A 23,932-nucleotide genomic window follows, 5' to 3' on the forward strand; every position below is an offset into this window, starting at 1 on the left:
TGCATAAATTTGTACTTAATGGGTGTATGATTTTATCACAGCCTGTAATGCTTCTGTGACAGGTATCAATATTTAAAATTCTTCTCCTGACAAACCAAAAAAAATCCATTACTGAAGATATATGTTCATTAATAGGGGCTTTCTCCTTCACAGCCTTCCCCCATCCCTTGCCTGTTCACAGCACAAATTCAAATCCCATGAGCATGTTTGAGATTGCAGCCTAGTCTAGAGCAAGTGTTTTGCACAGCAACCAAAGAATTCTGAATTCTTAAAATTAATAAAAAAGGGAAATTTTAAGGAGGAAAATAATCTTGAGACTAGGAATCAACTTTCATCTTGATCTAAGCAGGTAACTTGCATTGATGTAACTGGGAGTTTTACGTGCTGAGTAAAAGAATCAGGTCCCAGATCCTGCAAGTTGGGCACTGAAAGCCTGAGGCTCCCAGGAAAAAGGAAATCCAACATAATGCCTGTAAATCTCCCTGGTATTTTTGCATGGTAAGACCTAAAAGAAAATGTTAGAAAGGGATAGGGATTTATGGATATACTTGAGCACTGAAGTTCAGAATCAATAGAAATGTCACTATCTGCAGGTGTGGTAGCTCGTTGTGCATTTGTATTAGCTCTGTCACACTTCTTACCACAGAAGCTACAGACTAGACAGGTTGGTACATTACCATTTATTCAGTAGGCCTCCAAAACTGTCATATGGCAGGTAGGCTATGAACAGCAGTGGCTGGTCCCTGAAATAAGTCATCAGGCTGTAGAGAACAGAGTTACAACCATCTGCACCCCCCTCCACCTAACATACACACCAGCCTTCCACTGGGTTGACCAGATTTTCAAAGTAAAGACCCATAAAAATGGAGGTGAGAATCGGGGGGTGGGGGGGGAGGGAAGGAGAGTGCAGTGGAGCAGGTTGGCAGGGTAGTGGGAAAACAGTAGGTACCCTCATCCTTCTCCCTCCACCGTCTTCCTTTCAGGAGGAGGAACTAGGACATAATTCAGTCAGAGGCAATATTTATCCTTCTGTAACCAAACCTTTTATTCTTTTCTCTCAGTCACAGCCTTCTCTCTCTCACCATGCAATCTAGCTTTTACCCTTCTTTCTGCACTACTGATTTCCTCCCACTGTACAACCTCACACATGAACAATTTCCCTCCACCCTCTATACTCTACCAATACAACCCTACAACCTCACCATACACCTTCTCGGAATTCTAAGCCAGCTCAAAAAAACCCCCAAACCCTTCTCTATCATCCAGCCCCAGCAGACTCTCAGACTTAGCTCAGACCCTCTTCCAGCTCACCGCACAGCATTGCACAGCTCTCTTGACCCCCACTTCTGAAATAGTCTCCAACCCCTTCCCCCATACACTCAGAAAAATCACTCCCCCTCCCCAGTGTTAACAGTGGGTCAAAAAAATGGTGGGTTGGAGGGAATTCCATCATTTGTGTGTGAGGTTTCATTTAATGGTTTCAAACATTTCTCCCCTTCCCCTTTCCTATGGCTCTTCCTGCTCAGAACCCATCACCTTCTATCTGAACCCTCATACTCAGAAGACTCACCCCAGTTCACAGACTCAGCCCTGGGAGCTCAGAAATTCCTTACCATCCCTATCCATTGCTCGGCCTCGAGGAGCAGGAGTAGGTTGTTACTGGTACTGCAAAGAGCCCCACGCTCGGGGGCATCGCTACTCTCAATTAACTGATGAGGGGGCTGCAATCCCTGCTCTGCGCTTCCTTTTCTTTACTGTCCATGTGCTGGTCGAGCCTCTGGTCGCAGAGAGTAAAACTGCACCTTGCAGTACAGCAGCCATGCCAGAGGCATAGAGCCACAGTGGGCCTGAGTCTCCTCCCATTGATACTGGTCAGCTCCACTGCTTTCACTGAACTTACCCCCAGTTTCTAGCAGTGTAGAACAGAAGAGAATCAAACCATGGTTATCGCAAGGCAGCCTGCTGGGGTAATGGTGAGGCTCAGTCCTACCAATCCCTAATGACTAGCTGACATGGCACTTGTAACAAGTATCTACACCAGAGGCTGGCAAACTATGGCCCGTGGGCCACATCCGGCCTGCAGGACTGTCCTGCCCAGCCCTTGAGCTCCCCGCTGGGGAGGCTAGCCCCCGGCCCCTCCCCTGCCGTTCCCCCTCCCCAGCTCTGGGTGGTGGGGCTGTGCGCTCCTGCAGGGCAGCGCAGCAACATGCCTGGCTCCGGCCGGGCGGCACGGCTGCTAGACATGCTGCTCTGAGCAGCATGGCAAAGGGGCCGGGGGGGCAGTCAGGGGACAGGGAGTGGTTGGATAGATGTGGGAGTCCCAGGGGGCCAGTCACAGGGTGGGGAACGGGGCGGGGGGTTGGATAGGGGTTGGGGCAGTCAGGGGACAAGGAGAAGGGGGGTTGGATGGGTGGAGTGTTTTGAGGGGGGCAGTCAGGGGATGGGAAGTGGGAGAGGTCAGATGGGGGCAGGGCCAGCCTGTTTGGGGAGGCACAGCCTTCGCTACCCAGCCTTCCATACAGTTTTGCAACCCTAATATGGCCCTCAGGCCAAAAAGTTTGCCCACCCCTGATCTACACCAAGCTATACGTAAATAGTTACTAACAAAAGGTGCCAGTAGATGGCACCCAATAAAATGTAGCACAGCTTCTGGGATCTGTAGGACTAATAAAACACATTATGCACTGCTAATGTCTCCCTTTGTGTGGCTCTTTACATTCGCTCTTAACAGTATGTCTTTACTCTAGAACTATTTCACAGAACAAGATTTCTTCACCTCTTGGTTCAAGCTATAATTGGAATAAACTCCTTTTCAAGAAGTGAGAGTTAAAAGTCAATGTAAAAGTAAACTGTGATGAAGAATAAGATAGGCTTGTCATTCCTTGCAGTTGGAGTCCAGCACTTTGCTGCTATCTTTTAAACTGAAAAGACAGTATGGCATGCTACTCCTGTAGGAAATTTTTTCACACTTGCAAATGTCGCACTTTATTAACAAGACAAGAGAAAAACATTGTCATTTATTTAGATAAGGCGTGCCAGAGTGTCACCAGAAAGGAGATATTGCACAACATAGCCACTGTTCACGGTGTATACATTTTCCACCCAAAGGCTAATGTTGTACAATACATTCCACTGTAGGAGAAGCTCTATAGCTTAGGATGAATTCATTCCTAAAAAAGGGCCTGTATCTACTCTCATTAAACCAGGAATAAACTTCTTTGAAGACAATGGAAATACACTGGTTTTACTTTGGTGCGACTACAAAAAAATCCAGACTTAATAGTATAAAATATCTGCTATTTTACACCAACATAACTCCACTGAATTAAATGGAATGATGACAGTGCAAAACTGGTATACTTCTATTTAAATTCAGAGTTACTCCATTACATTGTTTAACCTTGGGGTACAGATTCAGCTCCACTACCTTAAAGAAGTGACCGAACTACAAAGTTTGGCTCCAGATCTGTTTTTCTAAAGTTTAGGTGTATTCATATCTTGCATTTTGAGTCAGGCCCATCTCCAACTTTAATGGGCACCTCCTCCTCATGCCATATTTGACAACTTGACACGAGGGCACTCTGAGCATGCTCATGAAATCCAGTGATAAGCATGTACATACCGAAGGAATTCTCTATGATAACTGCAAGGGTTTATCTTCCTGATTATGATCAAGTTGTATTACCGTACCATAGGCCTTAATTGTGGACCAGGACCTCATTGTGCTAAGTATTGTACAAACAGAACAAGAAGATTGCTCCTGCCCCAGACAGTTTACAATGTAAGCAGATAGACCTACAGTAGGGGACGGCAGAGAAAAAGACACGGTTTGTCAACATGACAGGCCATGGCTTCAGCACAACGTCAGCCTAACAGCTGTCAAGTTATTCATAGACAACACAGCAATGCGGAGTTTTAAGTAGGATTCTGAAGGAGGATAATGCATTCGTTTTGCAGATGTTTTGGGGAGCTCCTCCCAAGCATGAGGGGTAGCATTAGAGGAAGCTAGGGTTGCTACCTGTCCAAAATTTTCCCAGGATCATCCCTTTTTTGAGGTAACTGTCCCAGGAAGTCTGTAAGAGTGCTCAGTACATACAGGCAGCTGTCCAGTTTTGTGAGCTGAGGATCATCCCTGATGTCCTGGGCTTTTGTACCTCACAGGTAGCAAACCTAGAGAAAAGCACAATTTTTTTTCATTCAGATATTTAACAAATGGCTTAGAAAGGCTGGCATCATCAGCTGACTTGAAGCAGGAGTCAATTTGGATACTCAACGAGAGACAATAGGGAGAGTGGGGGCAGGCTGTAAAGGATCTTGAAGGGAAGACAAGTAGCTTACGTTTGACGTGATAGAAAAGGGGCAAGCCAGTGGATGGATGCAAAGAGTGAGGTGATGTGGTCAAAGTGATGGGCTAAGAATGTGATCTCTGCAGTGGCATTCTAAATGGATGAGCAGGACAGGATTTTATTTGTCAAGACCAAAGAAAAAGATGTTACAATAATCAAGACAGGAGATAAGAGCCTGGATAAGAGTTTTCACTGTGTGGCTGGATAAGAAAGGCAATATCTTAGATGTTATGCAGAAAGAATCAGCAAGATTTTGATATAGTCTGGATATGAGGACCTAGACAGAGGACCGAGTCAAAGAAAACACTCAGATTATAGCCCGGAGTGACAGAAATCTTACACGGTAAGTATAAGACAAGAGAGAACAGATGGATAGACAGACATGGCTGTGTTGTCCCACAGTGATAAAGAAAGGAAGTAGTGAGGAGGAGGAGGAGGAGGAGGATATTAAGAGCTCAGTTTTAACCGTGTTGAGCTTGAACTGACTGCTAGATATCCACAAGATGTCAGAGATAGGCTAAAATTAAATTTCAGACAGAAGGAGACAGGTAAATCAGTGAGTCATCAGCATAGAGATGGTAGCTGAATTTGTTTATGGATAATTTATAGAGGGAGAAGAGAAGGGACTGTGGACAAAGCCCTGTGGAATTCCCACAGAAAGCTGGAGTGGGAATGAGGAGGATCCTCCAAAGGACACAATGAAGAAGCAATTAGAGAGGCTGGAGGAGAACCAGGAGAGAATTGAGTCGCAGACGCCAAGGGAGGACCAGATTTCAAGAAGAGGAGCATAGTCAACAATGTTGAAAGCAACTAACAGGTTAAGGAGGAAGAGGAAGATAGAGTACTGGTTCTGAACTCTGGCTAGGAAAAGGTCATGATAGACTTGTGCAAGACCTGTTTCAGTGTACTACAAACCAGAATGGAGAGGTTCTTGGACGGAACTGGAAGCAAGGAACTCCAGACAGTGATTATAGACAGCATGTTCAATGAATACAGAGATTCAAAGGAGAACAGCTATGATCCCACTTGCCTCTTCATTGAAAGCTCCTATGGTGGTTTAATTTTTTTTAAAGATGGGAGAGACTAAGCATGCTTGTACTGTGAGGAAAAAAGCCAGATGAGGGTAAAAGATTAAGAAGAAGAAGAAGACGACGGGAGTAAGATGAGAGTGGGTGAGAGTTAGATCAGAAGAGGAGTTGGGGTCACTGGGGCAAGTAGATGGGTGAGATGAGAACAGCAGACAAGGAACTTCTCCCACTGTGACAGAAGAAGAGAGTTGTAGGAGGGGATGGAAACGGAGGGGGAGGTATTATTAATAATTTTAAAATTTAGGGCCTGATTCTCATTTGCACACTAGCAGTGAAAATTCGCCTATAGTGGGTAATTGTCCATTTATCATCTGACTAAACATACTCAAGGGCAAATGAGGCCAATGTACAAAAGATTTACACCTATTTTACAGGCCCTTTACATGATGGAAAGTTTGTAAATGATGGAATTTAGCAGGGATGAAACCAGAGACAAAATTCAATAGAAAATGCTAAAAACTTAAAACTACCAGGTAGGATTTTATAGTAAGGATATAATTTTCTATTAAGTCCTATGAGATCATCCAAAACACTATATTTCTCTATTGCGTTCTATAGGACTTTTCTATAAGGGCTATAAACAGCACTCTTAAAGCAATACTTGTGGAGTGGAGTTTGTCAGCAGCCCTGAGGCTGAAACATATTTACATAAGCCACTCATTGAATAGTTTTGGACAATGAACAAGTTCACAAAGTCAATGCCTGCTTGCCAGTGATCTCTGAACAGACAAAGGGATAAATTCATGGACTAAATTGTTGGTTGTGAATAGTTCACCCAACAATACTGTTCAGTCTTTAAGGGACAGTCTCAAGGGTTTGGTATTCCACAGCTCTCTTGCCCGGCAATTTGTGCAGCATTTTGTACCAACAGTTCAATGAAGAAAGCCCTTATGGAAAAGTTCAAAGATTCAACCCATAGGATTCTACATAAGTTACTCTAAAACCCTCAGGTGAGATTCTAACCCTGACTCAAGACCCTTTATGTTGCATATACAAGCCCTGAAAGCCCCAATTCCTGCCAAGGAGGATTCCCCCAGTGCAGCCACTATGGACAGTAACCCGAAGGCTGACTCCCAGGAACCCCTCTATGCCAAGCCCCGGCATAGGAGGCATCCCAGGGGCAGGGCTGGGGTGTATTTCTTGAGCGAGTCCACAACATGCAGCACTGCAAAGATTCCTGGAAGCACTGTGGTTCTTAGGGCAGCCCACGAAGGTGCCTTATCTTAGACAGTACCCCAGTGCTGTCTCAGTTATGCCAAGGGCCTCTTTAGCCCTTGGAGCAGTCCAAGATCAGGCAGGCAAAAAAAGGTGACTTCAGGCCAAAGCTCTCTCACCAAAGGATGCAAGCTCTATGCTTCACATTTAAGAGGCAGAATCTCCTCCCTAGGATTTGATAGACCATGGTGTCCCTTCTATAGACTAGCCAACAACCCATAGCCTGTAATATGGAATTGTGTCTCCGGTATAGAATCCTATAGGTTGCTCTAAGAACTCAATTAGAAAGGTTATCCTTTTCTGCTCTTCTCTAAAAGTTCTCCATTTGCTGCTTTTCGAGGCTGAGGTAAAGAGTCGCACTACATTTACTGCATCAGAGTAATAGAAAGATAATAGGTGGCCTGGGAAAAAGTCAAGGAGAGAGAGGGAGAGAGAGAGAGAGAGAGAGCGCGCGCAAGGCAACCCCAATCTCTTTTCCAACCAAGCAATATATCCAGAAAGTCCCTACTTCAGAATACATAGAGAAAGTAAGGCCCTGATTTGGAAATAAGCTCAACATAGGTAGACGCCTGTAACTTTGTGGAACCCTAATGAATTCAACAGGGCTCCATACAGGTGCAGGGGGTCTCTTAGGTCCTCACTGAAAGACCTAAGAACTTATGTTGGGTACATTTGCGTTGACAGGGATAGGTAATATTAGTGGTACCTTTTTATCTTAGTTGAAGATTTCACAGTCTTCTCAGTGAAATTTAACGTTTGGAGTAGAAAATCTTTGCCAAGTTTAGAAGTTTTTTTCCCCCCCTCTGTATCTAGTTTTCTCCAGGGCTGGTTTGACCATATTCTTACTCTGTAAGGAAAGCTAGCTCAGCAGTAGAAGGAAGATGGTCCAATAGGAGGAAGGATGGTCCATGGTCAGGGTACTATTGTAGGATTCTAGAGACCTGATTAAATGAGGATAATGGTCCTTCCCTACTTCACAGGGATGTCCAGAGGGAACGATGGTAGAAACAGTGAGGCATTCTGATATGACAGTGACAGGGACCATTAAGAACCTTAGAAAGAATAGATGGAAGAAGAAACCAGAAGCTGCAGTTTTAAAGAGAAGCTTTAACTCTATGGAAAATAAGTGAGTTGTACATTTATAGTTTTTCCATGCTTCTAATTTCTAGCCGCCCCAACATGAGTTTAGTCACCCAAGTTCATAGAATCATAGAATATCAGGGTTGGAAGGGACCTCAGGAGGCCATCTAGTCCAACTCCCTGCTTAAAGCAGGACCAATCCCCAATTTTTTTCCCAGATCCCTAAATGGCCCCCTCAAGGATTGAACTCACAATCCTGGGTTTAGCAGACCAAAGCTCAAACCACTGAGCTATCCCTCTCCCCAAGAAGACAGATAAACTACACAGGGAGAGAGGGAATAAAAATACAGCTGAAGCCAACAAAGTTCTATGTTCAGAGGTGTTTAGATATTGTAGCTTTGTTTCGGACTGAATACATTCATTAAAAGTGCAGTTACCACTATAATGCATGTAGATGTCGCTAATTACAAAGCTAGATTTTAAGTGCAACTTGAGTGTCTCAAGTGGCCTTTAAAATGGTTTAAAACCATAACCAATTCAAACTTAATTAAAACTATTGGTTTAATTTACTTTATATTTACAATAAAAAGAAACTAATAACCCACTAACTCCATTCCAAGTGTCTCCATTAGATAGGGAGGAAAAACCTTCCACACCCATTTCATTCCACACTAGCTAATCCTGTTAGTTTATTTACCTTGTTGCCAGCCTATGCTTTACTTAATTAAGACTATGTATAAGAACAAAAGATAAGTGTGCATGTTTCCATTCAGTGCTCAGAGAATTAGGCATGCAAGTCCTACCGGTAACTACAAAATTTGCTTGTCCCCAAAGCCCAATATGTTGCGCTGAAAATCTCTCTCATTTTGTTTAAAATTTGGATAAGTTCCAAAGGAAGATTGCTGGGGTCTCTTGGAGTGATTCTAGGGTTATGTTCCCTGTGCTGTTCTCCAAGAGCCCAGTCCTGCATCACTGAAGTCAACAGAATTTTCTGTTGACTGCAATTGTAGCAGGATTGGGTCAACTCATGTGCAGTGGATTTGTATTAAGCTTATGACTGGTCAGGCTGTGACTATCAAAGGGCCCATGGAAAATGGGCTCCTAAGTCTCTTGGGTTCCCTAGCCGAGAGACCGAGCCTGCAGCCTTGTGTGAGAGAAATCTCATTCCTATGTATTTGTATTATGGTAGGAGTTAGAGGCCACAACAGAGATCAGAGCCGCACTGTATTAGGTACCGTACATACAGAGTGAGATATGCTCTCTATCTAAAAAGCTGGCAGGCTAAGTAGACAAAACAGACAAAGATTGGGAAGGAAAGCAGAGGCACAGAGAAATGAAATTACTTGCCCAAGATCGCACAGCACAGTGAGTTTCAATGAAGTCACACAAATGAGGGTCATTCTTGTCAGTTGCCAGCTTGTGCAGATCAAGGAGTGACTGGTTGACATTCTTTTCCAGGTGCAAGGCAAACTCCATTGCTGTCAACCCTTTCTCCCAGGAGCAGACCCAGGATTAGAACTCAGATCTCCTGATTCCCAGTGAATTCAACTGGAGTTGCGGAATTAAAAAAACCTAACTCTTCAGGACATAAGCCAACCTCTGACAGAGGGTCTAGGAAGACACTTTCTTTATGGACAGTATTTTCCATAACTTCTCACTTTAGGGTTTTTTGTACCTTTCTCTGAAGCATCTGGTACTGGACACTATCAGAAACAAGGTACTGGACTAGATGGACTACTGGTCCGTTCTAATGTGACATTTGGAATGAAGATTGATTTCGGGGTCAGGCTTTTACCATATAAGTTCATTATGCATTAGCAAGACAGCAGAACCCCTTACTCTTTATTATATTATATTCAATTTTCTCCAAGTATTACTACTGATAAACACTAATTTTCTGGAAAGGACACACACTTTCTCCAATTGCAAGAAGAACCACTACATGATTTAGTGAGTAGATGGTAACTGCACAAAATTCCAATAAGCAGATCTGCTTTCAAGGACATTTTTCAGTAACTAAGGTATTGATTTTTCTTAGCACCACTGGCAGGTTTTATATTCACATGTACACTCCACTCTCATCCTTCTACCATTTAAGAAGTCGAGTACACTGAGTGCAACAGAGGCGTGGCAGTGGCTGTGACACAAAGTATTATATGATGACTAAATGTACTCAGAGGCAAAAGAGGGCAAGGTACAAAGACTGCTACTCAAGATATTTAAAAGAAAAACCTTGATTACGTGGGTGGGGTGCATTTACATGCACATAAAAAGATCATAAAAAGGAACTCATTGGCGTGACCCCTTTGGCTCACACCCAATGCGCTGGGTCCAAATTCTGAGTTCACTTTGCAACCTGCCTACTTGCTTTCTTCCAACATTGCTTTTTGCCCTCAGAGGAGGTCATCTTCTTCCTTTTTGGCTCTATGTTACAGTTGCCTTCCTTGGCCAATGCTGGCTTACCGGGACACCATCCTGACCCCATCAACACCATTACTAATGTGGCTAGTGAGAGCACTTCACAGCGTGCATGGTACATGCCTCTACAATAGAGAGCCTTTACCTTCTGTCCACATGAAACAGCATTTGCATGGCCACAGGTGAGATTGAACAAGCAGTGAAACTGCTGATTTCCCCTCCACTTTGTGTCATACATAGCAGGATCCTATATTTTTCCAATACCACATAATTCCCAAGGCGTTCAGTGTAATTCACAATGCTGCTGTAGGCACTGTAATGGTTTCATTGCCTATTTATTTTATTTGGGCAACCTTCATCTTACACCAGGATGATTTTTTCACTTAAACATGTAAATTTTGTGACAACAAAGTAACCTGCTTCAAACATGTGTCAGAGTTTCCCCCTCCCCCAGGAAGATGTACTGTCTAAAAATGTTCGTTTCAAGTTGACAAACGTTTCAAGTGCAGGGCTGATCTTAAATATTAATAATTTTTCATTTATACAGCACAGAGATAGAGGGTTCAGATCTGCAAACCTTTACTCTCACCCAAAGTCAGAACCTTAGCCCATGTTAAGTGGTGCAAAGGCAACTTAAAGCTACCGTAACAAGGCAGCTAGAATTGTCCTGCCATAAAAGAATCTTTGTGAGCATTACATCACCTCTACACCACACTCCTGAGGATTACTCCTCACAAACACCTATCTTCTTCTCCTCTCTTCTGCAATTTTACATATTACACCACGCTACGTGTCATAGGGGGTCCCAAAGGCATGTGCACAGACTTCAGAAGTCTCACAGGGAGTCGTGAGTGAAGACCCAGTTTATAACAGCCCTCAAGAAATGGGAATCCTTGACTAGATACAATAGTATAAAATATACTATTCCTTTCCCGGAATTCTATATGGCCCTATACAATGATGTATATGGGAGCACCCCTGCACAGGGCAGTTCTGTATTAAAATCAGCTCAGTTTTTGTAATGTAATGAACTGGGACTTCCAAAATGGATCATGTTGCCTATGTTTGTAAAACTGAAGTCCTTGCAGCTGTAACAGGAATCTCTAGGATGCTCCTTGTGTACTCATTTCAATAAAGGTATTTTTTTAAAGTCTCCCATTCAGCCCAGAATGACTGAGCTAAAATTCATTATGTCAAGCAACCCCAGCCAAAAAACAAACTTAAGCTTTAAAGCAGTGCCTTCTACTCTCTGCTATCCGCATTGTGCCTTTGCGGATCAGATCTAATCTTCTCTCTGTAGGTCATTCACCAATTTGAAAAAGCTATGCGTAGGGGGTGAAGAGGAAGAAACAGAGCTTTATGTGGAGAAAAGGGGAAACAAAACCCAAGTCTCCCTGCACATACTTAGTGGTCTGGTTTTTTTGTTTTTGTTTTTAAATAAGGTCAGGGGGAAGGGGAGAATAGCACAAGAAGTTATCCCAGCAAAGGTCTGGTAGTGGGAAGTGCTGAGTGTCCTAAATAACCATTGAATTCAACAGGCATTGAGAGGACTCATCTCTCACCAGATGGACCTTAGAGGGCATTCTATCATTTTATTTCTGCAATATGAATTTGTTAAGCTAATCTTGCTGCAATGAGATGCATTTGTATTTTCCTTTTATTAAGTGAACAGTAGGAATTCTATATATCATATGAATTTTGCATATGTTCTATATATCAGTGTGGTGCTTCATAGCATTTTACATAACAAAATTAGATACTTACTGGAGAATCATAGAACCCTGTCCTGAAATCCTCTTTTAGGTAAAATTTGAATAGAGTTGAGTAGCAGTCTTGCTCGTATTTATGCAATTTCAGGCAACGATTCTCTTAATCATTAAAATGATTTCTGCTGTAGGTATCTGAGTCTATTGTTTGATCGTATTTATCTACTCTTCTTACAAATGGTGATAATAGTTTATCAACTTGCTATTGAACTTTATACTGTTATTTTCTCATAACAGCTGCTATGAGTAAGGATACTGGCAAGTGTTTTAGATTTGCATTCATATGTAACTACAGTGGATGAGGTGAGGAAACAATTCCAAAATGAAGAATTTTAAATTGTAAGAAGGGAGCCTATTGTCAATAATCAAAATCATTATTCTTTGCATAATAAACACTGTAGCACAGCTGGCTGCAAAAAGATAATACCAATAGAAGCAAAAACGTAAAACCCAGCCGTTTTCTTACATCAAATTTATTGTGAAAGGTAGACTATGGGAGGATTTCTAGGGTGCTTTATTGAAACCTGACACCGAGATTCCAAGAAGCAGAAAAATCCATCCACAAGGACACATTAATGTACCGGCCTATGAGGTCAGAGCTAGGAAGAGTGTTCATAAAGGTGCCATTTTGAAGAGAGCTATGCATAAAGCAGGACTGTAGGGAAGGGGAGTGTCACATTTCAAGACAGTTGCACCTGTATTTCCCCTCCATGATTCACCAAGCTTGCACTCTAAGCTCCAGCACCCCTCTTGGGCAGAGGACAACGTCTCTTTTCCCCTGACCTAGGTTTTTCCAGCCTGCACAGTTCCCTATCTACACTGTGGTATTCCCAGCAAGCCAAACTGGCTAACCAGGCATGTTGCTTACTCTTCGAAGGATATGAACAATGTCAGTGCCAGTAGTTGTAAGTTATCACAGAGCTCTATATAAGCAAGCACACATATTTTGGACAGACTGTCCAATCCATTTTCTGGATCAGAAACAAGGCCATGAGTCAGTTTAAACTCACACTATTCATCCAGGTTTCAGAGTAACAGCCGTGTTAGTCTGTATTCGTAAAAAGAAAAAAGAAAAGGAGTACTTGTGGCACCTTAGAGACTAACCAGTTTATTTGTTAGTCTCTAAGGTGCCACAAGTACTCCTTTTCTTTTTACTATTCATCCAAAAGCCCTTTCTTCGTTTGTGGGTCTTTGGATAATCCAGTGTGAATTAACATACATGAGTCTTTCCAGGTGGGGGTACCTCTCTGGAGGTGTTACAACCTGAGCAAATAGGCTTACTCACCACCCATTGTTCCCAATTCCTGGAGCGCTGTGGTCACCCTCCCATATGGAATTACATACAATCCCTGGCCCACAACGAGACATAAGCTTTATAGAGTAAGATCTACAAAGATATTGCAGGAAATTGCTTTATCGGTCACAGGGAGCAGCATCAGCTACAGGAACCATGTGGGCACAGAGACCTTTAAGAGCAACTAGTGGACTAGCAGAGGGCAGCAAGAGAGAGTAGCAGGCTAGAAAATCTGGGAGGAGGAGCTGCAGAGTCAGAGGAGAAGAGGTGGTGCCATGAAGGAGGGTTGTAGCATAGCAGGGGACTGCATGCCTCTGAGATCTGAGGTATTCCCAGTGCATCACAATAATGGAACATCAGCACCAAAATATTGTTGGAGCAGGTGACTGGATAAAATATGAGGGCACACCATTGCTCATGTAGGTTGACCCCACCTTGTCAACATCTTCCTCTTTGAAATGGAAGGAAGAATGGTCTTGAAGGTAAGATGCGAGGCTAGAGGTGGGAGATCTAGGTTCTGTTGTATTTTTCCTGTGCGATCTTGAGCAAGTGTCTTACTTTCTATGGGGAAGGTTTAAACAAACAAACAAAAAAAAGCCCTAAAGGCATTAAGGACCATAGTCCCATTTTCAAAATGAAATAAGCACCTACAGGTGACATTTTCAAGAGCTCCTAAGCAAGTTGATGCCTAATTCCCACTGACTTTCAGTGATACTAGGTTCCTATGTGCCAGAGTCACTTTTGAAAATGAGACTCCAGTTTTTAAGACACATAAGCACTTTTGAAAAATTTTCCATCTGTGTTTCAGTTCCTCATCTCATAATACTTCCCCACCTCATGGGGTGTTGCAAGGATAAATTTAATAGTGAATGTGAGTTAGGCTTTTCAAAGGTGCCTATTAAATAGATAAATTACAGTGTAACTCAAAGGAGATGACATCAAATCAAAAGAAGCCAGAATGCAGCTGTGGGAGTAGACAGTGACCTGGTTTGAGAGAACATTAGTAATACAGTCAAAGTGGAAAGGAAAGCTGGGATAGATTGATAGTTGGATTAGTATCTTCAGCAACACTGCTGAACATTTGGCACTTGAAGCTGCTTTACTCCACGTTGTAAATTGTGTGATATTGACAATGCATCAAAGAATCCATTTAAAGTCGGACAAGGAATCCCACGAGTCATGATGAACAATGTAACACGAGTGGTGTTTGGAAAACATGCATCCTCATTTACATTTCATGTGCCAGTGGTTATTATTTGTTTGATTTACATAGAAAAGCCCATGGAAACATTTCCATCACATGAAAGTTAACAAATAATTTTGCTTAAACTATAGCACTCCATTGTAGCATCTGGTTCCTCTCCAATGATGTCAGAATTCTACGTTATTTATTAACTTGTCTACCAGTACAGCACTCAGTTTTGAGAGCACCAATAAATGCAGGTCCATCAGAGAAAAGCTATTCCAACACCACTTCTAGAGATATAGAAACAGATTTACCCCTGTCTCTCTGCTGTGGGCTGGGTTTCAGCTTACTAGCTGCAGAGGGATTGAACGGAATCATGTATTTTACTAGTAAACTGTCAGGAAGCCAGAATAGGTGACCAAAGCATTTAAGAGTTCACTAAGTTACAATGAGGAAGGAATTTGACGAGGGAGGTTGCATTGCCCCGTTACAAGACAACTCAATAACTAAATCTAGTGTAAATCCCCATTGCTTCTGAGAAGTTTTACACTAACCACCTAACACCATTGAAATATCTGGTTCAACTGCTGGATTTCTTGTTTCGATTTGCAGAGTGACTCAGCCATATAGTCCATGCATCCATATGGGGGGGAAGAGGGAATGTTAAAACAATATATACAACCCATTAGCCAATAGCAAAATAAAGAGATTCTTGCAAAATCAAACATGGTTTCTTTAATTCCCTCCAAAGCCTGAGAAACAGACAGCCTTAACACCTTGGCTGAAGGTCAAGCTTTGGGTTCTGGCAAACAACTATGGAATGTGAATGTAAGAACAAAGAGCCTTCTACCTAGAACTGCTCTCCCTCTATCTCCCAACTATTCCAGTATAAGGGTTGTTAGCAAAAGAACGCCTCAGCTACCCTCAAGTAGCAGCACTGAGGGAGACAGGTAGTGTCTTTGATAGCCAAGTTTGGTTTTCAAAACACATCAGTGATGTGAGGAAGAAGTTACACAGTTGCACTTGGTCTTCCAGGAAACCAGGAAATTTCACTTTACCTACATCATCATAATCTGCTGACTTGCTGTATGTGGCAGATTCATTTTTTTTCACTTAGAGAAATTATTACACGACAGCTTATTCACCACTCTTCCAGTGATATATTCAGGAACTCTCATAGGTGGCCCTAAACAGTCTTTTTAAAAGCAACTAAGACCTTTAGGAAAACTGATGACAAATTAGGTCCTTAAGTACTTTATATATGAGCAACTTTAAGGTTAATCATTAGTGCTGAGAAAACCTCCTGAAATTCAGTTCAGTAAGTATTTGAAAGTTCAGATGTCTGTTTTGCTTCTTTCAGGACTTCCAAATCACAAAAATTGTTTTTCTTATGTTACTTTGGTATTTCTACTTCTTGTTAGGGATGTAAATATTGTTTAAAAAGTTAACCATTTAAACGATGAAAATAATATCATTTAATAGGTTAACCCAGGGTTTCTCAAACTTCATTGCACCTTGACTCCCTTCTGACAACAAAAATTACTACACAACCCCAGGACGGGGGACCAAAGCCTGAGCCCGCCCAAGCCCTGCTGCCCGAGGTGTAAGGCCAAAGCCCAAGCCCCTCCACTCCAGAAGGGGGGGACTAAAGCTGAAGCCAAAGGGCTTCAGCCCCAGGCAGCAGGCCTGCAGCAGGCCAGCCCTCTGGTTTCAATCCCAGGGCAGTGGGGCTTGGGCTTCAGCCCTGGGCCCAACAAGTCAAGCCAGCCCTAGCAACCTGATTAAAATGGGTCACAACCTACTTTGGGGTCACGACCCACAGTTTGAGAACCACTGAGTTAACCAATTAAAGGGAGAGGGGCTGGGGCTGCTCTGGCTGGCGTGGAGCTGGGGTCACTCCAGCCAGCCCGGAGCCGGGGCCAGAGTCAGCAGGCCGGCAGATGCGGGTTAACTGTTAGGGTGGTTTAACCAGTAAGACTTACTGCTTACTGTTTAACCGGTTAACCATTTTATATTCCTACTTTTTGTCCTACCCGAAACTAGGAAGCAATACTGGACTATTGTGGCCCTGGACTAGTACATTGCATTTTAATTAGGAATGCCCTTGAAGACCCAGAAACTTCATATCATAGAAACAAACTACTCACTTTTTGAGGAAAGTCAACATGTGCAAATACACCTCTGTCCCAAACTCTGCAGAGGCTTCCTATTCACATCTAGTTGTATTCCCAGATGATCATCTGTAGAGACGTAAATGACCTAGAGCCTAGTTTCCTCCAATCCTTTATCTCCCATGGTTACAATTACAGCCAGCTGGGACACTCTATTCTCAGATTTGAATTCCCTAGGGTGGGAAGGACGCTAGCCCAGGCTCCATCTCTCACTATCACCCGCAACCTGCCAAATCTCAAGGTTAGCCACTTTAAGGAGGCTGTGCAAAGCATTTGTTTAATCAGATTTTTAAAATTTAGCCAGGGTTTAGGGGTAGGAGTAGAGAGATAAGAAAGTGAGCCCTCTAATTGTTTGGCCCCTTTTGTACCTGTTCAGCAATACACTGTGCATGCATATATAAAAACAACTGAGAGATCCTACACTAAGAAGTCTGTCATCCCGAAGATCTCAAAAGCACCACACAAATATGCAAATTTTTCAGATGTTCACTGAACTGAAGCCACTTTGAATGGAACAAAAAACAGTGGTTTAACACTACATCATAGTTTAAGGAAATAATATTAGACCAGATCTTCATCTGGTGTAAATTGGTATCTCTAAATTGGCTTCAGCTGAGAATTACTCCCATCTTATTTAACAGACACTACAGAGGGATTTTGGACAGGTTGTCACTACCCAAGTTGGAATTTGTCCAGGAACTAAAGCCCCTACTGTTATGAGGAGTGCTATAGGCTTTTTAATTACCTTGAGTGGACAGGACTTTTCCTTTGTCTCATACAAGAGAAATACAAAGTCATTTTAAACTATTGATTTAGAAAACATTTTCCAAAGCATTTTTAGCCTCAGAAAGTATCTGAAGTGCAAGATGTCAGCCTACCTCAGAAAGGATGCAATTATCCATGTGAACAGAAGTTTTAAACTAACTCCATGCTCATGATGTTCCTTCAGCACTTATTTCCTGAATAGCTACGTGCAAAAATAAATAAATAAATAAACCTTTCATGTTACGGCCAATAACAAACGCTAATCTTAATCCCAGCCACTGATCCTTGCTCAAAACTCCTGATGATTACAAGGGGCCTTTCCTGTTCAAGACAGGATTGGGAAACATCAACAAGTTGTGTTGCAAAATACCTCATTCGGTACCCTCCTCCTGAACCATTAGTAAGGCTATAATTTTAATCACAGAGATTGCAGAAGGAATCTGTGACTTCCAGCCACTATGGGCTGAAGTCACGGGGATCTCTGGGAGCTGCAGGGTCCCCCCGCAGCTCCCAGTCATGTGGGGCCCCTGGGAACTCCCAGCCACTGTGGGAAGCAGGGGGACCCTGCAGCTCCCAGTCACTGGGACCCCCAGGAACTCCGAGCTGTCGAAGGCGGTGGTGGTCCCCAGAGCTCCAAGCAGGGCTCTGCAGCTGCCCAGACCCTGCAGGCAGTGTGAGGACCCCACAGCTGAGTTCCCTGTTTTGCAATGCATATTTTTAGTAAAAGTCACAGACAGGTCATGAATTTTTCTGTATTGCCCATGACCTGTCCCTGACTTTTACTAAGAATGCTCGTGACTAAATCTTAACCATAAGCCATCCTACTCTTATAGCCTCTGCTGACCACACAAAACAACTCAGTTTTATAATGGAGTCTCCCTGAGACAAGTCTACTCTTAAGTTTGATTTGCTTATTTCTGACTAACTTTTCACCCCTCTGAAAGACTGGGGGGGCAGAAGTTTTGGGTGTTTCCTTACACCTGGGATTGTGGAAAAAAACCACCCACAAACCATACCCCACACACATGCCAGATAGGATCCGTATATCAGTCAGCTGGAAAAGTGCAAGGCTGGTAGAGATTGTATTTAAAGTGACAAGTAGGAATGGGCTTACTAGTCAGGGTTTGCTCTAATAGGAGAAAAGTCAGCAGAATAGCAAATATTAATTTTGATAAAGCTCTGCAAAAGCTTATCACAATTATCAATTGAAGTGTCTATACAGCTTCTTCCTCACAACAGAGCCACGGTTATCATCAATTTGCTCTTGCTATAAGAAGTGATTTTCATGTACTTATATCTGCTCTCAGAAGGAAGGAAAATGGTTCATAAAGTTTCTATTCGCATACAAAAGCAGCAACACCTGCTGAGAGTCTTAAGAAGCGGACTGCCTTCACTCAATCAGCAGCACAGACTACACTAGTTGGTCACTTCTGCCCTCATCAGCACTCTAGGTATGGAAGCATTAAGAAGTTATTTTTATGGAAATTTCAAAGGATGATCTGGCCACACAACTGCTTCCTACAGGTAAATTACTTAGAAGTGTTCCACCCTTTCTAATTAGCAATGGGTACATGATTCGTGTACCCTGATTCTTCCCTGGGTAGACCTGTAAACAGTAGCATAGCAGAACCTGTTATGCTGTAGTACAATGCCTGAACAAAGTTATTTGTTTGGATAGCTAGCAGCTTCTTAAGCCTAGTATCATTTCCATAGGATATAGCTGTAGCACCATCTAGAGGATTTGTGAGAGAAATTCAAATTTACCTGGAGCTAATTTCTTGAGGGTAAAAAATTAAATCCAAACAGCCGGTGGCACCAACTTTAGAAGTTATGATAAATTATCTTTGTGCCACCCAAAATTTCACAAGGCCTCTCATTCCATTGTCTATAGAATTGTTTGGCCTGTATTAAGTTATGGATCATGCTCACATGATTTTTTTTATTTAAAAAAAACAACTCTCTAGCTTACAACTTTTGGAATCACCAAGATACGATTCCAGCAGATGAACGGTGGAAGAATATTTGTCAGCGAGCAAGAATGGGGAAACAATCTGAATCTGTGCCCTGACAAGCAGTGTTGTTCATACCCTGCAGGATAACTGGCTGCGTCAGGCTTCCTGAATTCCACCCTGTAAGAGTAGTTCTCTGTATTGGAAATATGACCAAAATTTCAATGGGAAAGTACTAACTTTAGCTGACTAATAAAGAACTATGTTTTGTGATTTTTATTTCACCAACAGAAGTTGCTGGTTATCAGTGGTTGCAAGCCAACAAGAAATGACCTGTTCCAGCAGGTTGCTTTATCGTGTGTGTTCCACGTCTTTTCCCTCCATCCCTGTGGCCCCTAAGGGTTTGACAGCTCAGACCACAGGAAGGTTTCCTTTGTTCCAGGAGTGCAGGTTCTACAGTTTAACTCCATAAACCAAGTTATTAATTATGCCACAACATTCACAATCATTTGCATGCCCAGTAATTAAAGTGTATTTTCCCCTGTTCTTAGTTCTTATTTGCTCTTCCCTTGGATGAGCTGTGTGTTCATGTTCCAGACTTTTGATCTTTAGTTCTGTGATAGGTTGCACATCCAGTAAGTAGGATCTGCGATACTGCAACAAGGTACTATGCTGAGCTGCATGGAAATCCCAGCTCGGCATCCCTTTGAACAGGGACTTGGGGGGTGGGGGGAATAATTAGACTGCACGCCCATCAGACAGTCCATGAGCAAGGCCAGAAACACTACAGGGTGGAAGTTCACCCCTGCAATGCTGCAGAGCTAGCTGATGGAATCAATAGGAGGCAAACTTGTTCCTCCTTTATTCACATGTGCCAGTCCTGAGGCTCCCCTAGCTGCTTCCCATTCGTGTAAGAATGTTAATCCTCCTCTCATCCTTTACCTGCCCTGAGCCATCCTATGCCCTCCTGGAGGAAGAAGGGGGAGAGCAAAGCTGACATCACCACCTCTGACTCCTATACAGGGTCTCTTGAGCCAGGGGTGTTTCCATGGGGCCCCTATGTAGCTACAGTACTCAGTGGCATCACACACACACAGGGGCCACAGGTTAACGATGAATTGGTCCCTATAAAAGAAGTTGTTTAGAACACAGAAGAGGATGTAATGAAGTAAGGACAACCCAAACACTGTCCAGGGGGGTGCTTTTCTGTTATGTTTTCTTTAATTATGTATTTCCAGCTATGAGCAGAATAATATTTACATGAAAATAAGAACACCGGTGAATAAAAAAAAAGTTAAGGAGGAACATGGGTTGCCTGCAAGCCTGTTTGTATAAAAGTTACTGGCACATATAATCAGGTAAGGTGAATCACACTTATGTTTTAGAATCTGTTTTTAGTCAGATCACTCTGCATCCTCACCCTGCTAGCATAAACCTATATATTGAAATGGGGGGGTGGGGGGGGAGACTAATCATTCTTAAAGTGAATTAAAGCACATGAGCTCAGGCCTCTCCACTGGAGTTTTATATCCATAGCAAATCTGTGAAATACATTGTTGAATCTCGTGTAGTTACCTAACAGCAACAATTCATTCAGATCACTCTTCTAGAACTTTAAGGCAGGGGGGGTTGGGGTTTTTTTTTTTTTTTTTTTTGAGACTCCTTTCAGGCAGAGTTTCATGCACAGGCACTTTTAACACCCAAGTTATGACTCAGGAGACAGATAATGGGATTCTCAGCTGTAGGTCACTGGATCAAGTTCAGCTGGTAGCAATAAAGACCAAAATCAGCTGCCTAGAGCTGGGCAAATAATTTGTAATGAATACCTTGATGGATTTTAACTCTTGCAATTTGCCTGTCAACAGACTATGAAATCCTCACCTATATTCCTTAGTCTAACTTATCCAGATTTTTCCACAAGATAGTGAAAGACCTGCTGGCCAAGAATTAACAGTTGGCTCCGGAAGTTTAAAAAAAAAATATTCCCACTCTGTTAAGAAACACACAGGATATTGGTTGTTCTCCAACTGGAGATTTGTGTATAACCAAACACAATTTCATCTTTGCATTTAAAATTTACATTTAGAGCATCTGAGAGACATAAAATCTTTTTTATGTCTGCTAGACTATTCACTGGGAATGAGTAAAAGAAAGGCATGTACACAAAGCAATTTGGTTTTCAAATCCAAATTAATATCTACAGTCAGTTTTACGAAGGATTCACCCAGTTCTTGTGCTAACAGGCCCCAATCCTGCAAGCAGATCTGCCAGCATGGGCCTCTGTGCCCATGTGGGGGAGTTTTACAGATTCCACCAAATTCCTCTAGTAAATATTTAGTTAAGAAACCAAGATCCAAGAAAAAAAATTGAAACTTTTTAAGGGTTAGTTTCTGTGCCCAGGTAAAATAATCTCTCCATTTGAAAAGCCAGAATTCACTGGAGATATCTTTGTGCATACTTTCTTCTAGGTGAATGGGAGAGGCTAAAGGAAGCTGAGCTACAGAGGGTGATAGCTTGGAAGTGGACACTGAAGTTCATGATTATATATAGTGAACTTAGTGATATTAACAGGATGGTGAAGCTTTAACCACTTAATGTCCTATTGTTCTGCCACTGCCCAACATAAGGTTGTCTATATAGTGTCTGGCTTGAAATATGTCAGTTAGACTTGTCAAGCACACCTCTAGAGATGAGGATGCAATTAAAACCCTGGGTCAGATTAATGCTATTTTGAAAATTCCATTAGACTCCTAACGTATCTAGGCACCTAACATCTTTTGAAATCAATGAGTTTTAGGCACCTAGATGATTTGGAAAAAATCCTACTAGATGCTTAAATACCTTTAAAAACCTGGCCCGCATCTATAATGCCACTGATTCACCAACTGGATCTGCTAACAAGGGCTCTTGTGGCTTATGGGGTTTTGTTCAATTTCTGCAGGGAGTTTTGGGTCCACCAAGAATGAGAATTAGTCTTGCAGCACTGGAGTCTTTACTGTTTTGCATATCTTATCTAAGCTGATGTTTGCTACCATGTAATTCATTTTACTGTGCCACACATGCACAGTCTTCACATATTATTCCCAAAAGCAAACTTATGCATATGAACATCATTAAAACAAAGAGAATTTCACCAAACTTGGGGAGAGATTCCCCCTCCAGTCTTTGATCAGGCATGTGCGCTGTGCCTACTTTAGGATTTCTAAACTATATTCCCAAGCATTCTGCATATCCCATGACACACATGACTATTAATTTGCTTTTTTGCTTTCTTACACTTGAAGAAATTCACCCCCACTTCATGCTTTCAATACCATTTTACACAACCCACCTGGGTATGTCATACCTAGCAAACCCACTCCATCACAAGTGCACATCCTTCTCAGATGTTCGAGGACAATGGTGATCAGAAATATAAAACCATTCTTCCTTTCTTCATGTGTTTGTCCTTTGAGGGCATTCTCTGTTACTATTCTGGACCACCGGAGTTCAAATGTCAAGGTCATGACCTTGCTTTCACTTTGTAAAAATAAACACGCTGTTCTAGAATGCACAATACCAAAACAACGTGAAACTTGAACACTTTTGTATTCAACACATACAGAAACCTCCAGTCAGATTCTACCATCTTTGTGTTCTCAGCCATGCTAACAATTCCCCTCCGCAGTGATTTAAATAAAATCAAAGCAATATCTAGATTTTTAAGGCCTGATTCACTTTTGCATTATTCCAGTTTAATGCCAGGGTAATTATATTGAAAAATTCCCCATTATGAATTTCTTCTATATTCTTCTGTCCAGAGGGAAGGAGGTCACCATACTGCAGAAAATCCAAGCCCGATGGTGAATTCCTGGCCCCCATGGAAGTCAACTGGAGTTTTATCACTTCAATGGAGAAAATATTTCACCCCAGGGATAGATCTTCTGAAAGGACAGGGTTATTCACACCGAGGATAGGGGACAATCCTCACCCTGATACTGGTGTACCTAAGTATTAAAATAGAGTGTTTATTTTAAAAACACTTGTTTACTTTTCAACATATAGATTGTGTCCGGTCCCGTCCCCCCTTTTTTTTTTAACTCAGTTTGGAAAATAAGCTCAACTAATCACTTTCATTTCTAAATCCTGCAAACTCATATGCACCTGAGTGACCTGCCTTCGATAGGGTTACTTATGTTACCAAGTCTTGTACATTTGTCATGAGTCATCTCACAATACACAGTGTTTTACATAAAGCCCCGCCTCCTGGGAACATGGATTACATGAGAACTGCAGCTTTTTTAAAAAATATAAAGTTTCTGGACCACATGGTCACAGAGAAAAGCCTGCAAATGTGACACAAGTGCTCCCTATGGGGCACAAGTCAGAGAGCAAATAAAGAGACCAAGTATCTTAATAATAAAAAACAAATAAAAACAACCCACAATCTCATGATTTTTGAATGTTTAGGGTGGGCAATACTGAAAGTTACTCACATGGTGTGGCAGAGTGACTCAGCCAGCGTGCCCCCTTGAGGCTGGGCACAGAATTGTAGGGTCTTCCTCGCTCTTGCCCTCCCCACACCAAATGGCCATCCAGATGGTTCTCGTTAGTCTTGTGACTCAGCCCTCCAACTGATCACATTCAGTCCCACCCCTCCTAAGGTGGAAAAGGG

The sequence above is a fragment of the Natator depressus genome, chromosome 12 (genome assembly GCF_965152275.1).
Source record: "Natator depressus isolate rNatDep1 chromosome 12, rNatDep2.hap1, whole genome shotgun sequence".
NCBI lineage: Eukaryota > Metazoa > Chordata > Testudines > Cheloniidae > Natator > Natator depressus.